The sequence below is a fragment of the Podarcis liolepis genome (assembly GCF_965112155.1).
Source record: "Podarcis liolepis genome assembly, chromosome: 8".
NCBI classification, from domain to species: domain Eukaryota; kingdom Metazoa; phylum Chordata; class Lepidosauria; order Squamata; family Lacertidae; genus Podarcis; species Podarcis liolepis.
In genome coordinates this window covers 45,710,423-45,733,060 of record NC_139560.1, presented here as the reverse complement: position 1 = coordinate 45,733,060, position 22,638 = coordinate 45,710,423, and positions in this window count along the sequence as shown.

Genomic DNA, 22,638 nt, shown 5'->3' with positions numbered 1-22,638 from the left:
ATAGCGTTGAGGGATGACAATTCCCTAAACCAATGACTATTTGACATGCTGGCTTGTGAGTTGTGGCAACCTGGGGTCTAAGAACATCTGGAGGGTCACAGATTTCCCCACATTTATGTTCCATGTAGGGACACGGGTGGCGCTGTGGGTTAAACCACTGAGCCTAAGACTTGTCGATCAGAAGGTCGGCGGCTCGAATCCCCATGACGGGGTGAGCTCCCGTTGTTCGGTCCCTGCTCCTGCCAACCTAGCAGTTTGAAAGCACGTCAAAGTGCAAGTAGATAAATAGGTACCGCTACAGTGGGAAGGTAAACGGTGATTCCGTGCACTGCTCTGGTTCGCCAGAAGCGGCTTAGTCATGCTGGCCACATGACCCGGAAGCTGTACACTGGCTCCCTCGGCCAATAAAGCGAGATGAGTGCCGCAACCCCAGAGTCATCCACGACTGGATCTAACGGTCAAGGGTCCCTTTACCCTTTATGTTCCATGAGCATAAAAGAGTTACAAGAGAATTGGTCATTGTGTCATAGCTCTCTTCCCTTTTTTGCAGACAACGTAACAATACCTGTGATGAAATCTTCTGACCTGTAGTTTAACCCAGTTGTTCTCAGAATATTTTACCAGGATCATGTGCAAACAGAATCCAGCTTCAAGGTAACCTGCTAGGCCCACATGCTGATCTTGGACCCAGTCTGGTGACTTTGGGAGTTACAGGATGTGGAGTGTGGCAGGGATTCATTTTTTCCGTTGTTACATTTATATCCCACTATTCCCTCCAAGGGGCTCAGGGCAACACATACCCTTCTCCCCATCCCATTTTATCCTCACAACCCTGTGAGGGAAGTAGCTGTAATTATGAAACCATTCAGCTTTCCTGCTTTCCTGAATCTCTCCAAGAGTTGAGCAGCCATGCAGCCGCCGCCACCACATCCCCTTCCCTGCGGCCATTCCCCTAATTCCCTAAGAGCAGCAAATAGGAAGCAGCTCAGGTTTAACTGAGGCAGCGCCATAGGGAAGCCAGCAGGAAGCATCTCTACAAAGAAGGCAACTTGGAGCTGCCACATGGCATCCAGAGATCTACACTTAGGTTTATTGATCTAGCAGGAGCTCCAACAGAAACAATTTCTCCAAGCCATTCCCCTAGACCCTTTGTATCCCCTCTCACCTGCTGCACAACACACCTGGAGACTTGCTCATTGCAATAACAGCAGGGCAGGTTCAGGTGGATGATACAATGGAAGGGGAAATGACAGAACAAACCATACCTGCTTTGTCACACACCCCCCCCCTTTACTGGGGACTTTCAAGGTATCAAGTCAATGTCCAGGCTGCAATCTGGCAACCCTCTGAGCATTCTCTAGGCCACAGAGGCTCCAAAAGAATTTTGCAGTTATGCAAATTAACTGAGCTATGAGAACCTAGCCTCAAGGAACTCCTGCAGAAGTGGAGTTTTCAGTCTTTAGTGTTCCCATGCATACAGGGCCGTTTTCTCCCCCCTCCCCCCCAGTTGTGTACAAAATAACTCTTTGCTGTCCTTTCCTTCCTTTGTCCTTCACCACAGTGAGATCACCAATAGATTCTTTCAGCAAACCTCCATATACAGTACTGGGTTCCATCCATAAGAGGAAGGAAGTTACTAATATAGAGTTTGGCCCCAAACCTTTCTTTAGCCTTACTCAATTCAGAAAACATGCATCTCCTTTCACTTGTATTATTCCCTGTGCAGGTAACCAGTTGAACCCTATTCGTGATGGGGATAGGAGACTGCAATTATGCCCCTTCGCTTTTCTGTCTCGAGACATAAATCACTTGTCAGAAGCATTCTTTAAAAAACCATCTATTTATGATTAATTGCTTCTCCCATCATCTTATTTTTTATTTCCCCCCCAACTTGGTCTTTCCATCCTGCCATGATAGGTGTGGTAATGTATGTCACAATTTCTGCCACTGCAATTCTTCTTATACCTGCCCTATCTGTTCCATATGCCTGCAGGATAGGGTGACATGCTTCATCAGGCTCTTCCCTCAACCTTCTTCGACTCAACTAACAGCAGCCATTCCATCAGGCTGCTGAAGGAGAGACAGGACTGGAAAGCTTTTCCATTGCCGGAAAAAAATTCACCCCTCTCCTAGAAATCTTTCCATTCAAACTGCTCATTATAAGAACTCTTAAGAACTAGTGCCCAAGTTTGCTTTTCTTCCCTTCCTCCCACCCAGTCAGTTTTCCTTTTGTGCTATATCTTTTAGATTTTAAGATAGGGGTTTATCGCTGATCAGTACAAGATGCTCTGGGAGCCTTTTTCTGCTGAAGAGCAGGATAAAAATGTTCTGGATATATACCATACTTTTCCGTGTACAGTGGTGCCTCACAAGACGAAAATAATTTGTTCCGCGAGTCTTTTCGTCTTGCGATGTTTTTCGTCTTGCGAAGCACGGTCCGTCGCCACTGCGCCTCTTCAAGCGGCTTTAAGAAAAAAGCGCAAGACGTTTTCGTCTTGCGAAGCAAGCCCATAGGGAAATTCGTCTAGCGAAGCAACGCAAAACCAAAAAACCCTTTTGTCTAGCGAGTTTTTCATCTTGCGAGGCATTCGTCTTGCGGGGCACCACTGTATAAGACAAGGTTTTTTATTATAAAATTATGTTTAAAAATGTGGGCTCGTCTTATACACGGATAGTGCATTGGGGGGACGTGGGATTAGTTGCTGCTGCAAGCCAGAGATTATCAGTGGCTATTGGACGTGTTCTTGATGGCTGCAGCAAAGGCAGTTGTTGATTGGCTGTTGCTGCGGGAATTGGGCGTGCGTTTTGGGTGAGGGGATAGATGATAGGTTGATGTTGCGACACATGTGAGTGGCATCGTAGGTCAGGCGGGTGAGCGATTTTCGGCAAACCCCATATATATATATATATATATATATATATATATATATATATATATTCAAATTATATATATATTCAAATTCTTACCAGATTGAAGCAGTTCAGCTGCTCAAGCAAATAACAGAACTAGTCACTGATTCAAACAGAGAAAGATGAATGCTTGAACACTGTAGGGCATTTAAAGATAATCTTAACATCTATCTCAGAGTGTACTGTATTTTTCGCTATGTTTTTTCATAACAGTTGGATCCCTTTTGCTACTTGAGGTTCAGATCATTTTGAGAGGCCAAATGGGAAGGGCGTCTCCAAGCCGCATCAGAGGGGCCATTCCTCCGCCTCAGGGATAGGCTCTCAGGGGAAATGAAAGGCCCCGCAGCTGTGGAGGTACGCAGAACAGGACCCAACCTGGAGAATGTAAAGAGGTGGGGTTGATAGAGGGACAGGCAGGTTCTGTGGTTCCCAGGAGAGCTTGAAAGGTAAGCATCAGCACCTCAGGTTGGGCCTTGAAACTGACTGACAGCCAACAAAGCCATCGCAGAATTGACTGAATGTCTCCCTGTCTCCTGATATCCATCAGGAGACAAGTGGCAACATTATGAACTAGTTGGAGCATGTTTCCTCAGTGATGAGTAAACGATCCCATTCTAGCAAAATATTTGGAAGCATATACAAGACCATATGTCTGAGCATAAAGCACAACTTTTTTCTACAACTTCCCGCTTGCATCAGTCTAATGCAAAAATGGCTGCATCCCTCTGAATTCCAGTAGCTGGGGATCACAACTGGAGGGGGACCGCTATTGCACCCAGTTCCTCCTTGCAGATTGTCATCGACATCATGATAAGAACTTGATGCTGGACAGTGATGGACCTTTGGCCTGATCCAACAGGGCTATGCTAATGTTTGTGTGGTTGACCACCCCAGTCTGATAGGATCAGGGTTGCTGGGATAGGCCCTGCCTTTCACACACTGATGGTTCCTTTGTGCATAAAGTTTGTGCATGTACAACTTAGTTTACATGTAGGCTCTGCGCACAAAGAAACAATCAACGTATGATGGTCAGGGCTGAGGCCGACCATGGCAGTCTCTAATTAAAAGTAAATATATAACAATAATGAACGAAGTACAGAAAAGCAGGGACGTCTAATGGAAGGAATTATGCCATTTGTTCCTAGTGATGTTACAGTGCTGTCCAATAAATGCTAGTGACAATCATGCAACCACAAGGATCACAACGAAAGCATTTGCCTCAGCAAAGGGATGAGAGGTTAAATTTTGTTTTCCTAGCTAAAACATCTTGCAGTGGTAATGTGGGAGAAATTCAGAACAAGAATACAGCCTTATCTAGACTGGTGTAGCAACTAAGTAGTATAAATGCACTGTGCTGAGCTCCTGCCCTCAGCAACCAGAAATGATTGAATTTTGGTAGCAATTTTCTGTGCTAATGTGGATAAGTCCTTGAAGGCATTCTTAGCTTCACTTGTGGAAACACACCCAGTTCTGTGTGCAGAGTTTTTTCAAAGTTAATGAATATTGCTAAGTAGTCACTGTTGTAAACATACAGTTTTGGAAAAATTCCACGTTTCTACTATCCCCTTGTTTAGTTGCCAGGCACCATATTTATCCTGGGCTGCAAATGACCAACATTCCAAGACTCTTCATTTCCTTCTTATTAGTCCAATATTGTTGGACTGATTTGGCATGCATTGTTCAATGGAATCACAGTGGCATCTAATGCTCCAAGTGAAAGTAAGGCTCCAGTGTTTTCACCATTGAATACAGTATCAGAAGCAGCCAACTATAAATAAATTGCGTCTTTTAAAAAACTACGTTAGTCCTTTAAAAGGGTGAGGTTCTTTAATATACCTGTCATAGTGAAAGGAAACAGGTATAAAATATTTATTAGGAGATTAAAATCCCTTAATTTATTACGGTGTTCTCATTTTCTGGTGTGCACATCGTTCCACCTCCTGCTTAACACTCCCATTTATTCCTTGAATCATGTTATTGCAACATTGAAAGTGTTGTTTAAGCTATATTTTAAAGTTACATATCTGCCATTAGTTTTCCAAATGAGTTCCAAAGGTCATCAGTTTGACTGGTACCCTGATCCTAAACATTTCCTTCCTTGTGTCTGCTTGTTAAGTATGACGACGACAACAACAAAAACAAGCAAACAAACAAAGGAGAGACTGTGAAAATGCAATGTCTGACGCAATATTTGCACTCAGTCACAATGTCTGTGTGTTCACAATGTGGGTCAGTGTGTCTTCTTATGACGCCTTTGGAATATTACTGAAGTGACATGCTAACACTATCCTCTTGCATTGTCTATTGCTACCTTACATATTCAGCATACATGCAAAACATGGGGTGTTATGGGAGGGGTAGTAAGCAAAAAAAAATATGGTGATGGCAAAGGACTGCTGGACATTTAAGTCCAGTCAAATTCGACTATGGGGTGTGGCACAAATCTCTGCTTTCAGGTCGAGAGAGCCGACATTTGTCCACAGACAGCTTTTTCGGGTCATGCGGCCAGCATGACTAAACCGCTTCTGGTGCATGGAACACCGTGATGAGCGCCAGAGCACACACAGATGCCGTTTACCTTCCCACCACAGTGCTACCTGTTTACTTGCGTTGGTATGCTTTTGAACTGCTAGGTTGGAAGGTGGGACAAAGCAAATGGAGCTCACTCTGTTGCACGGATTCAAACTGCCGACCTTACAATCGGCAAGCCCAACAGGCTCAGTGGTTTAGACCACAGCGCCATTCGTGTCCCCTGGAGGGATAGTAGCTCTGGTGGGGGACACCTTGTGCTCCTTATGGGGGTAGTTTGTCCAGCCAGTGTGGTGTAGTGGTTAAGAGCGGTAGACTCGTAATCTGGTGAACCGGGCTCGCGTCTCCGCTCCTCCACATGCAGCTGCTGGGTGACCTTGGGCCAGTCACACTTATCTGAAGTCTCTCAGCCCCACTCACCTCACAGAGTGTTTGTTGTGGGGGAGGAAGGGAAAGGAGAATGTTAGCCGCTTTGAGACTCCTTCGGGTAGTGATAAAGCAGGATATCAAATCCAAACTCTTCTTCTTCACCTTTGGTTCCCACCCTGCACTCAGCTCTCACCTGTGGCTCCTAGAAGTTGTCAGCGTGTGACAGTGGCCACACACTGAGCTATGATAGCCATCTTCAAATGTGGTCTGTCACATGAAAGAAGGAGCAAGCTTGTTTTCTCCTGCTCTGGAGGGTAGGACTCATACCAATGGCTTCAAGTTACAGGGAAGGGGATTCCGACGAAACATCTGACGGTGAGCTGTTCAACAGTGGAGCAGTCTTCCTTGGGAGGCTACAGACTCTCCTTCCTTGGATATTTTAAAGGAGAGGTTGGGTGGCCATCTGTCATGGATGCTTTAATTTAGATTCCTGCTTTGCAGTGGGTTGGACTAGATGATCTGGGGGCCCTTTTCCAACTCTATGATATAATGAAATGCACTGGATTTGAACGAAAGGAGACAATTCCTTCCCTGATTCACAGCATTTTACAGGCAGTTTCAGAGCAAACCATGTGATGCTTTCATGCATGATTCATCTTAAAGGCACTTGTGGCTACAGACGGCTAGGTTACTTTGTGCTCTGGGGGGGGGGGAGCAGTACAGCATTGTCTAATATAGTCCATGGCATGTTTTTTCAATACAAACCTGGCATTTATTTCTAGTAACAAATGACTGTGATCCTGACTTCAGACTTTCTTGCATGCCGTGTAGTGATATACACTAGAGCAACATAGATCAGACATATGACTCTTGTTCTACCTGGTTCCACAACCAGGTCAAAAATTGAAAAACAAGTGAATATTGTACTGGGGCCTTGCTATACCCCTCCCTTCCCCCCTCCATATCTTCTCTCCGCAGACAGCCACCCCTAATTCCTTTGAATGTTACAATATCTCGCTTAATCTTTGTTGTTTCTGTTTATTTGAAAATAAAATAAAATTGTGCTGAATTCAGTACTGAAAGTTCATTGACATTTAAGCACCTGGAGGATGGGTTGAATATTTGGCACAGCTGATTGAATGTCCATGGCTGCTAAAATGGGTTGGAAGGAGACTTTCTAGAGCCAATGGGCATGGTGGCAGCTACAGAATGACCTGCACAGAAAGCAGCTAGGGACATCATGAAGGGACATCATACCTGTTTTGCAGGCAAAAGGTCCCGTATTCAGTCCCTGGCATGTCCAAGCAGAGCTGGAAATGTCCCCTGTGTGAAATCCTGGAGAGCAGCTGCCACTCAGTGTAGACATTATTGATCTAGATGGACCAATGGTCTGACTTAGCAGCTTCCTAAGTTCCAGAGATCTGCAGAAAACCCCCACAAATAAATCCCTCCCAAACCCACAGTTGGTTATTGCCTCTATCAGGAACTATTTCAATTAATTGAGAGCAGCCAAGTCTGTGGTAAAACATACTGGGTGTGACCCAGCTGAGTTAACCACTTTTAGGCCCTGGTGATTTGAACAGGACAAAGTAAAGTGCTTGCTTAAATCTGCCATCAATATCAATGGGCTGTGACCAACTTCAGCTGGAGTGTGCTCATACTGTATTAGCTAACCAGAGCTCCACCTGGTGGCTAACCGCTTACTGACTTGGCACTAACACAGCTGTCTTGGACACTAGTTTTACAGCCACACATCTTCAAGGTTTGTGAAGCTGTGGGCATGGACCACAACTCAAACAACTTTTCAGTGCAGAAGGCTCACAATCACATCAGAAATGCTTGATGGAACAATGCTCAGCAACTAGTGTCTGATGCTCAGGATGAAAATTAGGCTGATAGGCAAAAGGACGCTGTCACTAAGGAATTCTGTAACTATTGATGATGAATGAACCCTATAGAAATAAATAAGATGTGGCACAAGGTTGCTAGAACTCTCATTTCAAATCAGCAAAGAGGAACTAGATCTAGTTAAACGGCCTCAGTCCAATATACCTGAAGGAGCGTCTCCACCCCCATTGTTCTGCCCGGACACCGAGGTCCAGCGCCGAGGGCCTTCTGGCGGTTCCCTTATTTTGCCAGGAGTAAATAGGAGGTGTGAGTTTCTAACTACTTTCATCTTAATATAGTTTATAGCAGTTCCTGTTCTACAGCTGGTGGAATGGACATGACTCTACAATGTTTTGCATACTTATGCTTGGTGTTAATGTCATGAAAGAGATTAGTTCACAATAACAAGTTAGAATATCATGTGTACAATTAACTGGTAAAACAGTGGATCTGCCAAGCAAAGCTTTAACAACTTACCTTGCAAACTTAAAGCATGTTTGCTCAGAAGTTACTCTAAACTGAATGGTAGTTAGTAGTTGCAGCTTTATGCTCTCCTTGGCCTCTTTAATCTTATCTAAAAATGTATTTGCTATTGAGCAAGTCCACCACCTAGGAAAATGGCTAACCTAGCCCTTTTACATTTCCAGCACATATCCAAATATGAAACAGAAGCCTAGCATTATTGCTGGATCATGCCTTTCCTATGGAAGTGTGAAGTCAAAAATGTTCTTTGTACTGGGATATTGAGCACCATTTAGGGAAATTTCCCTCCTCCAGGATGTTAGATCACACGTAATTATTATTGAGCAACACCTTGATTTTTTGCCAACTTATTGATTCCAAACTCTTGCTGATTATTAAATGATCCATTAAATGGGCCTATATATGAGACATACATGCCAAAGTTCCATATCTGTTTGTTCAAAGTAAGGGGGGGGTTGTTTAACCTGAGCTGATAACGCTGCTTTAGTTATTGGAAGGGCCATTTTAAAAAGTAAGCTTAACAAGTGCTCTCACTTCCCATGCTTTTTAGTGGTTTAATCTTGAATATATTCAAGAGATGGACTTTAAACCTATGAAATCTCTTTGCTGGCTGTGCCGGCTGAAATTTGGAATTCCACAAACCTAGCAGAAACAATACAATACAATACAATACAATACAATACAATACAATACAATACAATACAATACTTAAATCCACCAATATGACATAGAATCTATCCAGAATTACTGCTTAACAACAGTGAATGGACTGAGAGCAGGGCCAAGCCCTTTTAAACCAAAGAACAGTTTTATAGATTTATACTTACCATGCTATTGCAAATTGGGGGGGGGGGAGAGAGAGAGAGAGAGAGAGAGAGAGAGAGAGAGAGAGAGAGAGAGACTGATGCATCTATGCATGGATGGCTGTGTGCAAGTCTAGTTTTTCATAGGAAGTTACAATAATTATTACTTAGGCAAAAGAAGCATCAAGGCCAACATTTTGATTGTGGGTAGTCAGAAGAAGCACAGACCCTACCCACAAGCTTCAAAGTACAGTCAGACCCATCTTTTGTGGGACACCACAAAACAGGGAAGATTATCTGACTCACAGACACAAGGGGCTGTGTTCAGTGATATGTATGTACAAGTGGAATGGACTCCCTTTGTCCAACAGGACTACTTCTTCATTCCCTTCTGCTCTGGAGTGGCAAAGCAATGGAAACACTTGTAAAACATTGGACTCCACCATAGCTAATTAGAAAGTTAAGGCAAGTAATATGACTGTCCACCTAGATCCAAATTGTGGAGAAGTATTTCCCCCCCCCACCTCCGCAAAACCACTTGTTCCAAATAATCCTAATTCTCCACATTCCTGTGTTGAATTTAAATGACAGTGATTTATAAGGGCCTTTTCGCAGAATCACTTATGCATGCTTGAAATGGGTGTCAGCCACTCCTCCACAATATTCCTGCAAGTGAGATTTCAGTAGCTTACTGGCTTCATGTTAGTGGGGGAGAGAACTGAGCTATCTGTGATGCAATTGGTCAGTTAGTTATTTTTATTTATTTATTTATTTGATTTAAGGGGTAGCCTCCCCCCCTTGCAATTGGGGGCTGTGTGGCATACCTAGCCAGATGGGTGGCGTATAAATAAATTATTATTATTATTATTACAATTGATTGACTTTATTATTTATTTACAAAGATTTCTAAATGGCTTAATAGTTTAAAATCTCTAAGTGGTATATGAAAATCTAACATAAAAGCAATAAAGTAGGATAGGAGAAATAGGAGAGACCAACATAAAAACAGTAATATTAAGACCAATTAAAAACAGAATTTCAGTAATCGCAGGGAAAGCCATACCAGCAGCAACTGATGTCTCATTCATGCTAGCTGTGATCTTATTTAGGTACCATTTACAGAAGGAAATCATGTCACCTGGACATTCATGGAAGATTTTTTTAAAAGAGAAAAATAGAGGTAGGTATTTTACATGTATTGGAAGCCTAATCCCTCTAAGTAAGTCTGTGGAACTTCTGAGTAAATAAAAATGAATACACGAGCAGCATGTATTTGAGTGTAAGCACTCCAGGACGGAAAAGTTTTGTTGGGTTGTGGTTTTTTTTTCTGTTGTTGTTTAAAAACTTTGGCAGCTTAAGCAAAACTTTTAAACTTTTAAACTCTGAACCCTCATGAACTTCATTTGATTTATGAATTATTAAATGTAGCACCAGAATTGGCTGCCTTCTCTTTTCAGCTACAAGAAACTTTACTTTAAAAGCTGCAGGCTTAGTGAAATCGCTGCCTGAAAATGATTACAATGCTGGTTTATCAAAGGAGCATTCCTCATAACATGCGTTAGGCAAAATTTCAGCAAAATTCTTAGGGACAAGTACAGATTAAAGGGCTGGAATATGTGCCGTGGAGTCTTAAAAAAAAAATAGATAGGAGCCATAGCTCGATGGTAGAGCATTGGCTTTGCACACATAAAGTCATAGGAATTTAGGAAGCTGCCTAAGGAACTTAGGAGTCAGACCATTGGTCTATCTAGCTCAGTATTGCATTGTCTACACTGACTTGCAGTGGCTGACCAGGGTTTTAGGCAAGGGACATTCCCAGCCCTATTTAAAGATGAAAGGGATTGGGGCTTGCATCTTTTGCATGCAAAGGGGATGCTCTACCATGGAACTACACTCCTTTCTTAGGTTCAGTTTGTGGCATCTCCAGTTAAATAGATAATAGAGATGTGAAAGGCTTCAGCATTAGTCTTTGGGAAATCCACTGTCAGTCAGAGTAAGCCAGGGCCCTGGTGCCCTCCAGATGTACAATTTATATCAGCCCAGCCAACATGGCTAATGTCAGGGATGATGGGAGTTCTCTAACCACATCTCAAAGACACCATGTTGTCTACCCCTGGAGTAGATAACACTGTGCTAGATAGACCAATGATCTGCCTCCGAATAAAGTAGCTTCGTCAATGTCTACTATTACTCTTGTTTGCAATTCAGGAACTTAAACTGAGAATATCTAACAGGCCCATAAAGGTAAAGGGACCCCTGACCATTAGGTCCAGTCATGACCGACTTTGGGGTTGTGGTGCTTATCTCGCTTTATTGGCTGAGGGAGCTGGTGTACAGCTTCCGGGTCATGTAGCCAGCATGACTAAGCCACTTCTGGCGAACCAGAGCAGCGCCCGGAAACACCGTTTACCTTCCCGCTGGAGCGGTACCTATTTATCTACTTGCACTTTGACATGCTTTCAAATTGCTAGGTTGGCAGGAGCAGGGACTGAGCAACGGGAGCTCACCCCGTTGCGGGGATTCGAACCACCGACCTTCTGATCGGCAAGTCCTAGCCTCTGTGGTTTAACCCACAGCGCCACCCGAATGTTGCATTCTAGGCACTGTGGTGGTGGACCTATTTCACAATGTTGCTCTCTTCTATCAAAACGCTATGCATGTTTACACAGAAGCAACTCCCATAGAACTTGATGGCACTTACTTTTTAGTAAGTGTGCTTCGGACTGCAGCCCAGGTTTGCAGAGAGGCCTAAGACGAAGGAAATGAGTTTGGAAAGGAAACCAGCTCATGGAAAAGGGAATAGCCTGAGTCAGCATGTCAGATATATTTATGTTCTAAGTTGCGGAGGATCTGTTTAAATCAAGCCACTGAAACTCAATACATATATAAACTACAGGCACTACTGATTAATGTGTACTGTGAGTATTCACACGGTAATGATTAATTTTCCCAAAGTTCTGTACCAGAATGCACTCACCAGAGTGCAAAGCTGGGGATAGATATTCTTGAAGCAGAGGGGATTTCTCCATGAGTTCAGAATATCATAAATTTTGGTAACATTTGAAATACGACAAAGGCATAGGCTGACACATTTGAGTGCATGCATAGCTTATGTTTAAAGTGCATGCAAATGTCTAATTTATGTTAGCATGTTGGATACTAACTCAGTATTTATAGGTGATTGCCAATAGGGCAGGTAAAATGAATATTATGCCTTTGTTTTGACCCCTCTTTGTGGGTAAGCAGTTCAAAGAAATCTTTCCAGTTCACTTTCCACCAGGAAAAAAGCACTGGAGTAATATGATGTCTAGGGAAATTTATTCATTCATATCTTTGCTTGAGAAGAGACCTCTAGGCAGAATCATTACAGATCTCTAGTTTCCAGCAAGCTTACAGTTCTCCATCTGCTTTTTGTTCCCAGCATCCAAAATAGTCCCTTCTAAAATAAAGCCCCTTACTTTCCAGGGCCAAGGCTCACACCTGCAGACTCCACGTTTGATTTCTGTGAAACTCTGCCCAATTTATGTAACTGGCCAGTCAAACAGGTTTGGGAGCCAGATGGCCTGCTAATTAAGTTTGTCTCCATTATTAATAGGTGTACTCCTCAACAGCCAAGTATCCTAAGCAAAGGCAGTGCTCTCCATCCTGCTGTTCAGGACACATAAAAGGAAACACAGAGAGTAGTTAAACTATGGAATCCGCTCCCCCAGGAGGCAGTGATGGCCACCAATCAGGATGGCTTCAAAAGAGGATTAGACAAATTCATGCATTATCAATAGCTACTAGCAATGATTCTGAATACCAGTTTCTGGAAACCACAGGAGGAAAGAGTGCTCATGTGCTCAGGTCTTGCTGGCATCTGGTTGGTCACAGTGAAGAGGATGGCAGACTAGACAGGTGATTGGCCTGATCTTCTTATGTTTTTGGTCATGGCAGAACCAGTCTGACCCAGGCTTCTGCAATCACCCACCAGTGTCACTTTGGGAGTCTTGTTAGGTACTACACAACACTGATTGTGTAGATAAGTATGGTAAATACAGGGACTGATTAGCTTTCCAAAGTTGGAACACACCCGCCCCACCCCACCCCCCCGCCCTGTCTCCTAGCTTGAGTTGAGAACATTTTGAATTTTGAAAGGTTTGCTGCTATTGTTTCTAAATGGCTTGACTGAAGGGAGGAATTGGCAAGGCTGGGGGATGACAGAATGGTCCTACATGGCTAAAAACAGGACAATTGCCAAGTTGGGAACTTTGCCAAAGACAAAAACTCTTCAAAACAAAGGCTCATGCCTTTAGTTGGACTATGTCATTTAAAGGAGTCTCAGTGTTTTGCGTAGGGAGATAACAGTTTGTACTGACTTAGAGTATTTTAGAATAATATCATCATCATGAGGCAGAGGACAATTAAATCCATTTGTTTCTGACTATGACTTAGTAAATTTTTGTGAGTTTGTCAGTGAATTTTGAAAATGAAAGTGCTAAGCCTGTCTGGATATCACATTGAATAACTCCTCATCCTTCTTCAGACTTGGAAGATACTTTCCCTAATCTCATAAATAGCATGCTGATTATGATTACTAATTGGTGTGATGTACTCTGCACAGAAGATATTATTTCACATATTCAAGACTGAGTTATGCACTGCAAATTTGTTTTGATGTGGCCTGGCTCAAGGTTTTGCTAGCAGGGTATGACGCCCTGAACAGTGTGCACAATGTGCACAAATGATGTTTTGTTTATTGGTTGGAATATTTTATCTTTTAATTTAGAGAAATAAAAGTTTTGGATATTGAAAAGTCAAATTGATTTTGTGGGGAAGGAAAACTGCATGCAACTAGAAGCAACTGTTCCCCACATTTTAAAACTTTTGAATAACTATGTGTTCCTGTAAACAATTTCACATATTTTTGTCAAGTGTCATGGCTTATTTTATAAGAGATATTGACTCAGTCTTGGGACCTTGGGGTGAAGGGTGAGTCATTAATAATAATGTTGCATGGCACCCCAGTCTCTGGAACAAGGGACAGCGGAGACTGTGGTTCTCTGTGGTATGTTTCCAAGCATAATTGGTGTTGACCTTTACAGCCCTAAATGGCTTCAGCTCTGTTTACCTGGGAGAACATCTTCACCCCCATCATTCAGCCTGGACACTGAGGTCCAGCTCTGATGGCCTTCTGGTGGTTCTCTCATTGCAAGAAGTGAGGTTACAGGGAACCAGGCAGAGGGCCTCCTCAGTAGTGGCGCCCACCCTGTGGAACGCCCTCCCACCAGATGTCAAGGAAATAAACAACAATCTGACTTTTAGAAGACATCTGAAGGCAGCCCTGTATGGGGAAGTTTTGACTGATGTTTTACTGTGGTGTTATAATTTGTAGAAAGCTGCCCAGAGTGGGTGGGAAAACCCAGTCAGATGGGCAGCATATATTATTATTATTATTATTATTATTATTATTATTATTATTATTATTATTATTACAACATATATACAACCTGAGCCTATGTTGTAGGGGCTCACAGCATTAACACCCCAAGAGGTCTTCTCCCATAGCCACAGTCTTGGATTCAAGCAGAAATCAAGCATGGCTCTCACATTTTGGCTTCTGCCTGCTTTTAGCCCAGCTCTCTCTCATACTAGCTACAGTGGTACCTTGGGTTAAGAACTTAATTCGTTCTGGAGGTCCGTTCTTAACCTGAAACTGTTCTTAACCTGAGACACCACTTTAGCTGATGGTGCCCCCCACTGCCACCACTGCGCAATTCCTGTTCTCATCCTGAAGCAAAGTTCTTAACCCGAGGTACTATTTCTGGGTTAGCGAAGTCAGTAACCTGAAGTGTCTGTAACCTGAAGTGTCTATAACCCGAGGTACCACTGTATTGTTCTTCTCACTACCAACCAAGTGAGGGAGAGGGCCCACAAATTTGCCCTCTGGGTCAGAGCAACCTCCTTGGTCAGACTATGGACAATGCTTAGGCCCATTACCAAGAAGCTGGCCTGGCTACTTTAGCAACGGAATCCTTCATTAGATGTTAACCCTTGCTGGATACAGGACTCCAGGGATTAGAAGGGACCCAGGGAACATACAGGCCAACCCCCTAAACTCATAACAACAACAACAACAACAACAACAACAACAACAACAACAACAACAATCTTGTCTGAAAACCATACTTGGAGACTCTTACATGGAAGCTCTTTCCCATAGATGTGCAGAGTATAATTTATATTTTTCAATGGGGAGACAATGGCACTCTGCACATATGTAATGGCGCACTTTCCTAAACAATTGCTGTATGAGTCTTATTGTGAGGGAAACTGCAAGGTGAAAAATTGCAGCCCTACCTAGTCAAAATAGCATCTGTCACCACTGATGAATGTGCAATAAAAAGGATTTTTGGAGATGTTCCACTTTCTTTCTCTCCTGAAGACCTAAATATATTCATCTGTAGTGATCAGCACAATTAACTTGCATTGTGTCATACTTCACACATATACTTCACACATATCTACACACAGATACACCCCCCCAATATGTAACATGATATATCCTGCTGAACTGTGCTCATTTTGAAACAAGCACTTTGCAACAACAGGAAAGTGTTGCTTGTTCCAGCGTTCCTGTACTTGTTCCAGCAAACACTGTCAACGGATAACCACATTAATAAGAGCAAAGATAAAAGGCATAAAGAACGGGGGGGGGGGGGACTGAATGAAATTCTATGGACACTGAACAGCCCAAACTTGGCAGACACATAATGTCAACAAAATATGTTATAACTGAGCTTCTGAAGTAAGAGAAAGTGGAAGGGAAAGTCAAGGCTAATGGTGGCTTTGCACATTAAGGAAATGGGACGAGGAAGCACGAGTGAATCATGCGTCTGTTTCTTGCGCTTCCATTGTAATGCGCACAGAGGAAATGCACACATGTCCCTTTCAGAGACATGCAGGAAAAATTCACACAGTGTTCATGGGAAAGAGTGTTACATTCCCTTGTACATGTTAGGCCAGAACCATCAAAAGGGATATGTGTGAGGGATGCCATACCATACACACAATTAGTAAATATGGGAATTTAAAAAATGTAAATAGTAGGCGTGTGAGCAGGGGAGATCTGGATTGGGACCCTGGTGGGAGGGCTAGGGGGCTTTAACTCTTTGCCCCCTATTGTAGTCATAATGGGAAATAGGTACGCACACCTGCAGTTTGCATGGGAAGCGAAGCTTCCATTTACACAAGGTGGTTCTTTAACTTCTCACTACTGCTCCTTCATGGTGTGAAAAGGTTAAGACATAAATGAAGACAGACCAGGAAAGAGCTTAGAATAAGACCCTCCTCTATTTTCACATGGAGCTTGTATTTTATCACCTCTACAGAATTGAGTTTGAGAAGGAAAAATATATAGTGAACCTTTAATTCATTGGTTTCCTTTTTAATTTTGGGCTTATCATTGTAGTATAACTGCATCGCAAATAAAACTCAGCGGAACATGGAAGGAAAACAATGCTGCCGCCCCCCTCTCCCCCAAAAAACCTCCGCAGCAACCACTCTGCTGCATAACTGCAGCCTCCCCCACTCTTGCTGCCCCATCAAAATGATCATCACTGTCAGCTATAGTAGCTTATTAAAGGGAGGGGCTGCTTGAGCTGAGTACTACACCAGTGAGTGGCTAGTGCTTTCTCATCTGACTGGACTGCGGGTGGCCAATATATTGTGCAATCTTAAGTCCCACAATGTTCTCTGAGGCTTTTCCCCAAGTAAGCATATGTAGAAGTACAGCCTTGCAAGGCTCTTTCCCCATAATATGTGCTCTATAATGTACCGTATTTTTTGCTCTATAAGACTCACTTTTTCCCTCCTAAAAAGTAAGGGGAAATGTGTGCGCGTCTTATGGAGCGAATGCAGGCTGCGCAGCTATCCCAGAAGCCAGAACAGCAAGAGGGATTGCTGCTTTCACTGCGCAGCGATCCTTCTTGCTGTTCTGGCTTCTGAGATTCAGAATTTTTTTTTTTCTTGTTTTCCTCCTCCAAAAACTAGGTGCGTCTTGTGGTCTGGTGCGTCTTATAGAGCGAAAAATATGGTATCTGAAGCAGCAGCAGCAACAACAACAATATTCAAGATCCAAAATATATCTATTTAGATTTTATTTTGTTTTATGACTAGACTCACATACTTTTTAAACTCTTAAAAAAATCCTTAGGGGGAAGTTAACTTTGTCTCTACTTCGTTTATTTGGTGGATTGGTTTCCATAGGGAGCTATTTTAAGGGGAAATCGGCAAAATCAGCACTGCCAACATGGGCTGCCATACACCTGGTTTCTGCCAGACATTTGACTGATTTCTGCCCGGATGCTGCTGACAACTGCGGTATTCCTGATATGTCTGGAAAATTCCAGACAAATGGCAACCCTAATTTCTATCCTGCCTGTCTATTCTGAAGGGTCCACAATGCAGCTTACACAAAAATACAACACAGCACAATAACATTGGGGCTGCTTCTGCCTCCTCCAACACTACTGGCCCTCGAGTGGGTCATTGTCTGTCTCCATGTCCCTTACTCACTCCCCCCAAGGCAGGAATGGCATAGTTGTGGTTCCCCAGATGTTGCTGTCTTCCAATTCCCATCAGCCCCAGCCAACATGAACGGGTGATGGAGTTGTACTTCACTGACACCTGGAGAGCCACATATTGCCAGCTCTGCCTCAAGGTGTACTGGGTTTTGTGCTTGGCTATTCCCTTTCACAACAAGGGCAGAAGAGGAGGAGCCAGGCATTCCAGCTATCAGGCCCTCTTACCCATAGGCACTAGGGGTGTGGGGCACCCAGGCGCTAGGCTCTCAGGGGCACCAGGCCGAGAGTCCGGGGCCCGAGAGTTGAGTCTGGGGAAGAGCCTGCCCGTTGGTTGGAGCGCCGTGGCAGGCTCTGCTGCTGCGGGTGGCTCTGCGCCGCGAGTTCAGGTGCGACCGAGCCAGCGAGACACTGAGGCGGCCAGCTGGCTCTGCCCTCCTGTGTGCCTGGGACTGGGCAACCGGGGGGGGGGAGCTCTGGGTGGATCTTTGCACCCCAGTGCCGCCTATGCTTAAGACAGCCCTGCCAGCTATGACATATGACACCCTTCAACTTTCCCAAAGCATGTGTTCATTCAGAGAATGTTTTGTATGAACCTGGATCTCATAGGAACTATAAGTTAGTTCAGAGGAAGCAATTGTGACCTGAACCTGAGAAGCAATGGCTGTACCCATTCAGAGCCTAGTTCATATGACTCAAGACTAGGATGCCATTAGCAGTGGCATCAATGGCTTTTTACAAGGAAACTGTAGGGGATATTTTGGAATGGGGTCCAGGAGGCATTGAGGGGAATTTTCTCTCCACCCCCTCACTGTGGTCTTGATCCAGTTCACCCACCTTGCCCCTCCTATTTGCTTTTAGGGTGGTGGGGAGAGCTCACTTTGCTAATCATGTTAACAGCTGCCTGACTAGTTTGCCTTGCATTCTCCAGACCAATGCATCCTGGGGAAAGACTGAGCAAAATACAATTATAAATTGAAAACCATAAAGATAACTTCAGATGATTGCACAAGAATTACAAACCCATGTGTGTAGAAAAGAAAACTGGAGATATAAAGTTTAACTAGGTGCAAGCAATACAGTGCAGATAACGTTTTGCAGGCTTTACAAAGCTAAACATTTCATCAAGTGACGCTAGCAGGAAAAGCCACTGAGCCTGTGTACGTTTTACTTTATTGGGAAGTGTGTTGCTATGACTGATAGATTGCACCTCCAGATTGAGAATCCTTTGGTGTGGGCCTGGTTTCCCACTAACATTCCTCTCAGACTCAGCTTCCCTGCATGGAAATATTATGGGTTGCATCCAACTAAGTTCCACTCAGACTGGACCCATTTAACTTGATGGTCCTATGTAATAAGTGAGAGGCCATTAATTTCAATGGGTCTACTCTGAGTAAAACTTAGTAAAGGCAGCAAAAACCTCCATTTGACAAAACCAGGAAAATCCCAAACCACCTACTCTACTCACTTGGCTTTCTAAGGAGTGGGAAAATACCTGTATGGCCAAGTTGACAAACTTAATTAGAATGAGAAAAGGCAGACGGAATGATAAGTTTGTAGGGGGGGGGGAATGAGGGGGTGTAAACATGACATTTCATTCCAGAACCAATAGAGACTAAGTACTCATTTTTTCTACGTAGTCTACAGCCAGTCTAGATATATGGAATATTTTTTACCCTGGAAAGCACTTCTTGAGAAGCTGGTTTCATTCCAAGATTAAACTCTCATTGCAGAGTGATTCTGCATTACCCCATTTAAAAACAGATAAAAACAGACGTAGGTGGTGCCAGCAACGGAAGGGACTCCACACCTGCCCAACAACACTGATTTGCAGTAAAGCCTCTAAGCAGTTTGCGAGAAATATTAACATTGCCAATAGAAACAGTTGCAAACAATAAAAATCATGTAAAAATAATTAAAGTCCACAGTAAAAAAGATTAAAAGACATCAGTATCTATGCATCTGGATAGGCTTGTCGCTTGCCCAAACAAAAATGTTTTAAACGGGCGACAAAAAGAGTACAGCAGAGCTGTCTGCCTAACCTCAATAGGCAGTGTGGTGCTGCCACACTAAAAGACTAGTTTCTCACAACTGTGGAATGAGAATTATGTGGCACCTGTAACAGTTCCAGTTCCACAGACTGAAGTGATCAAGTGGGCACATGTAAAGGCAATCTTGCAAGATGTAAACTGGTCCCAAGCCATTAGGCACTATTGATGTTAATTGCTGATATCTCCAGTGCTTTTTTTCTTAATTTTTTTTTAAGGGGTACTCTCATTTTGACTCAAGAAAATCACCATTTTATAGTTCAAATTGGGAGAAATAAATACAGTAAATCATGGGTAGGCAAACTAAGGCCCAGGGGCCGGATCCGGCCCAACCGCCTTCTCAATCTGGCCCGCAGATGGTCTGGGAATCAGCATGTTTTTACATGAGTAGAATGTGCCCTTTTATTTAAAATGCATCTCTGGGTTATTTGTGGGGCATAGGAATTCATTCATTTCCCCCAAAAAAATATAGTCTAGCCCCCCACAAGGTCTGAGGGACAGTGGACCGGCCCCCTGCTAAAAAGGTTTGCTGACCCCTGCAGTAAATTTACAAATGTACAAAGATTTGCAAAATGTTTAGGGGTATGGGTACTCCTGCGGGTCCCCCCCCAAAAAAGCACTGGATATCTCTAAATGGAAAAGTGTGTCCAGTGTGTCATAGAAACTTTAACAAGTTCGTTTCCCAATCTAACAACAGAATTGTACATTTTAGATCATAGTTGTTGTTTTTTTGTTGTTTTTTTGTAAGAGTGTTTGTTTGTTTTTCAAATAGTGAGCTTTGGTCCAGAAAACCATTTTTCCTGTCTATTTTAAACATTTCATATAACTGATGATATTGTAGCCAGTCTGTAACATGGCTCCTTACATTTTCTATTGATTTCAATTAAGGTTCCCCCTAAAGTGAGGCAATTCCCTGTAAGTTGTCCATTGTCTATCCATATTAACTCTCTTTATTATAATAGCCTCAATGGGAGATAGACATAGAGGTGTTTTCCTTTCCAACAAATTTTTATATTTCTCCCAAACTCTATACAAATTATTCCTTAAAATATGGTTCATAAAACTTTTATAGATTTTCGCCTTCCCATACCAAAGACATGCATGCCAGCCGAATTTTAAATCATGACCCTCTACGTCCAGGATGTCTGCATTATCCAATGTAATCCATTGTCTTAACCAGCACAAACAGACTGCCTCATAATAAATTTGCAGTTCTGGCAGGGCAAAGCCTGCAGGGCAAAGCAATTCCAAAATCAATGAAAGGCAGGTGGGAGAAATGAATAGTGAGAAACCTGTACAATATATTTATTCACATATCTTTTTTAATGGTATTTAATTTTTTTCAAAAGAAAATGAATAGTCCTGTATTAGTCATGCCCAATCATTTCAAGGGGTCAGCTTGAAATGGCTAATGCTGGATACAGTCCTGTGAAACCTGGGTGCAGGTCTTCAGATGTGATGTACATTTATGTTGCTCATTGACCAACATGCTGGGGAGCAGCGGTCAATGATGGTCATCTAATTGCTTTTGTGCATAGAGAAAAATACAGGTGTTTGAAATTGTTACATGTGTCATTTGACTGCATGCTATTTCAGACATTTAATGCTTTCCATGTAGGAAAAACATCACATGCAGAGTGCTCCTCAAGTTGCTTCCACACGGACCTACTGATGTCACAGAGAGCATTTTGCTAATCTATCAAAAAGGACTGTGTAAAAAGTCAGCTTCCGCTTTCCTTTCATTCTGTAATCCTAGCGCTGGCATTTCAGACATTGAGTAAAGATCTCAGGAGAGTGCCTGCAGTGATAAGTAGCCATAATGTGTAGGAGGACTGATGCTGCTACTCAGCTGGTCAACCAGTGTTCCAGGCTTCCTGATAGAAGACTGGTGGGTGTGTTGCTCCAAGCTATTTTTCTCTGGAAATTATAATTAAGGGTTTTGGTTTTGGTTTTTAAAAGCTGAGAAGTTTCTAAATAGGAATTGTTGATAAAAACAGGTAGAAGACTACGCTTTGATAGGAGTTTGTTACTGCTCCTTTCAAACTACCAGTCATTTCCCCCCTTGCGTGGTTGCTACAATTACTAATACTGTTATGAGTTTGTGGGTGCCAGGGTTTGTGGGTTCAAGACAACCAGACGAGCCCTTGTCAAATATATTTTGAAAAGGTCTAATGTCAAAACCTCTGCCCGTGGGCCCAAAAGCCATTCCAAACTCAGGCCTGAAAAGTAGGGCTGGTGAAAAATTCAGTTTCATTCACATTTTAAAACCAAATTCTGACTTTCAAAAAGAATCAGAACTGAAACAAAGCCTTCTTTCAAAATTCACATTTCTCCAAATTTTGCAATTAAGCTCTCCAGTCATGTAATGTGTACAGAAACACATATACTGGGGTGAAGTATCCATTAAAAAGCAATGTTTCGGTGAAGATGGACATATAAAAGTGCATTACTTTGATGGAATAGTTTAGCAGAAATGTGCACATTTGACAACAGTGCATACAAACTTGTATTAGGAGAAGTATTTATTCACACAACAAGTAGTTAAACTACGGAACTCACTCCCACAGGAGGCCACCAACTTAGATGGCTTTAAAAGAAAGTTGGAGAAATTCATGGAGGATAAGCTTATCATTGGCTACTAGCCAGGATGGCTATTCTCTGTCTGCACCGGTCAGAGGCAGTGAAGCTTCTGAATACCAGTTGCAGGAAACTGCAGGAGGGAAGAGTCCTCTTGAGCTTGGATCCTGCATGCTAGTTTCTCCCAGGTATTTAGCTGGCCATTGTGAGAACAGAATGGTGGTCCAGATGGACCGCTGGCCTGTCCAGACTTCTTTTCTTACATTCTTATGAGAAATCCATGCTAAAATGCTAGTGAATTTTCACAAGGACTTTTTAATAAAATAAATAAATTGCAAACTGGACTGGAAATGTGGAATACTGAACTTAAGACAGGGAAAAAAGAGAAACCGAGAAAAACTGCAATGAGCAGAGTCACCCATCCCCACTGAATAGAATTGCTGAAGAAGTTGGAGCCATCAGTTAAATTTC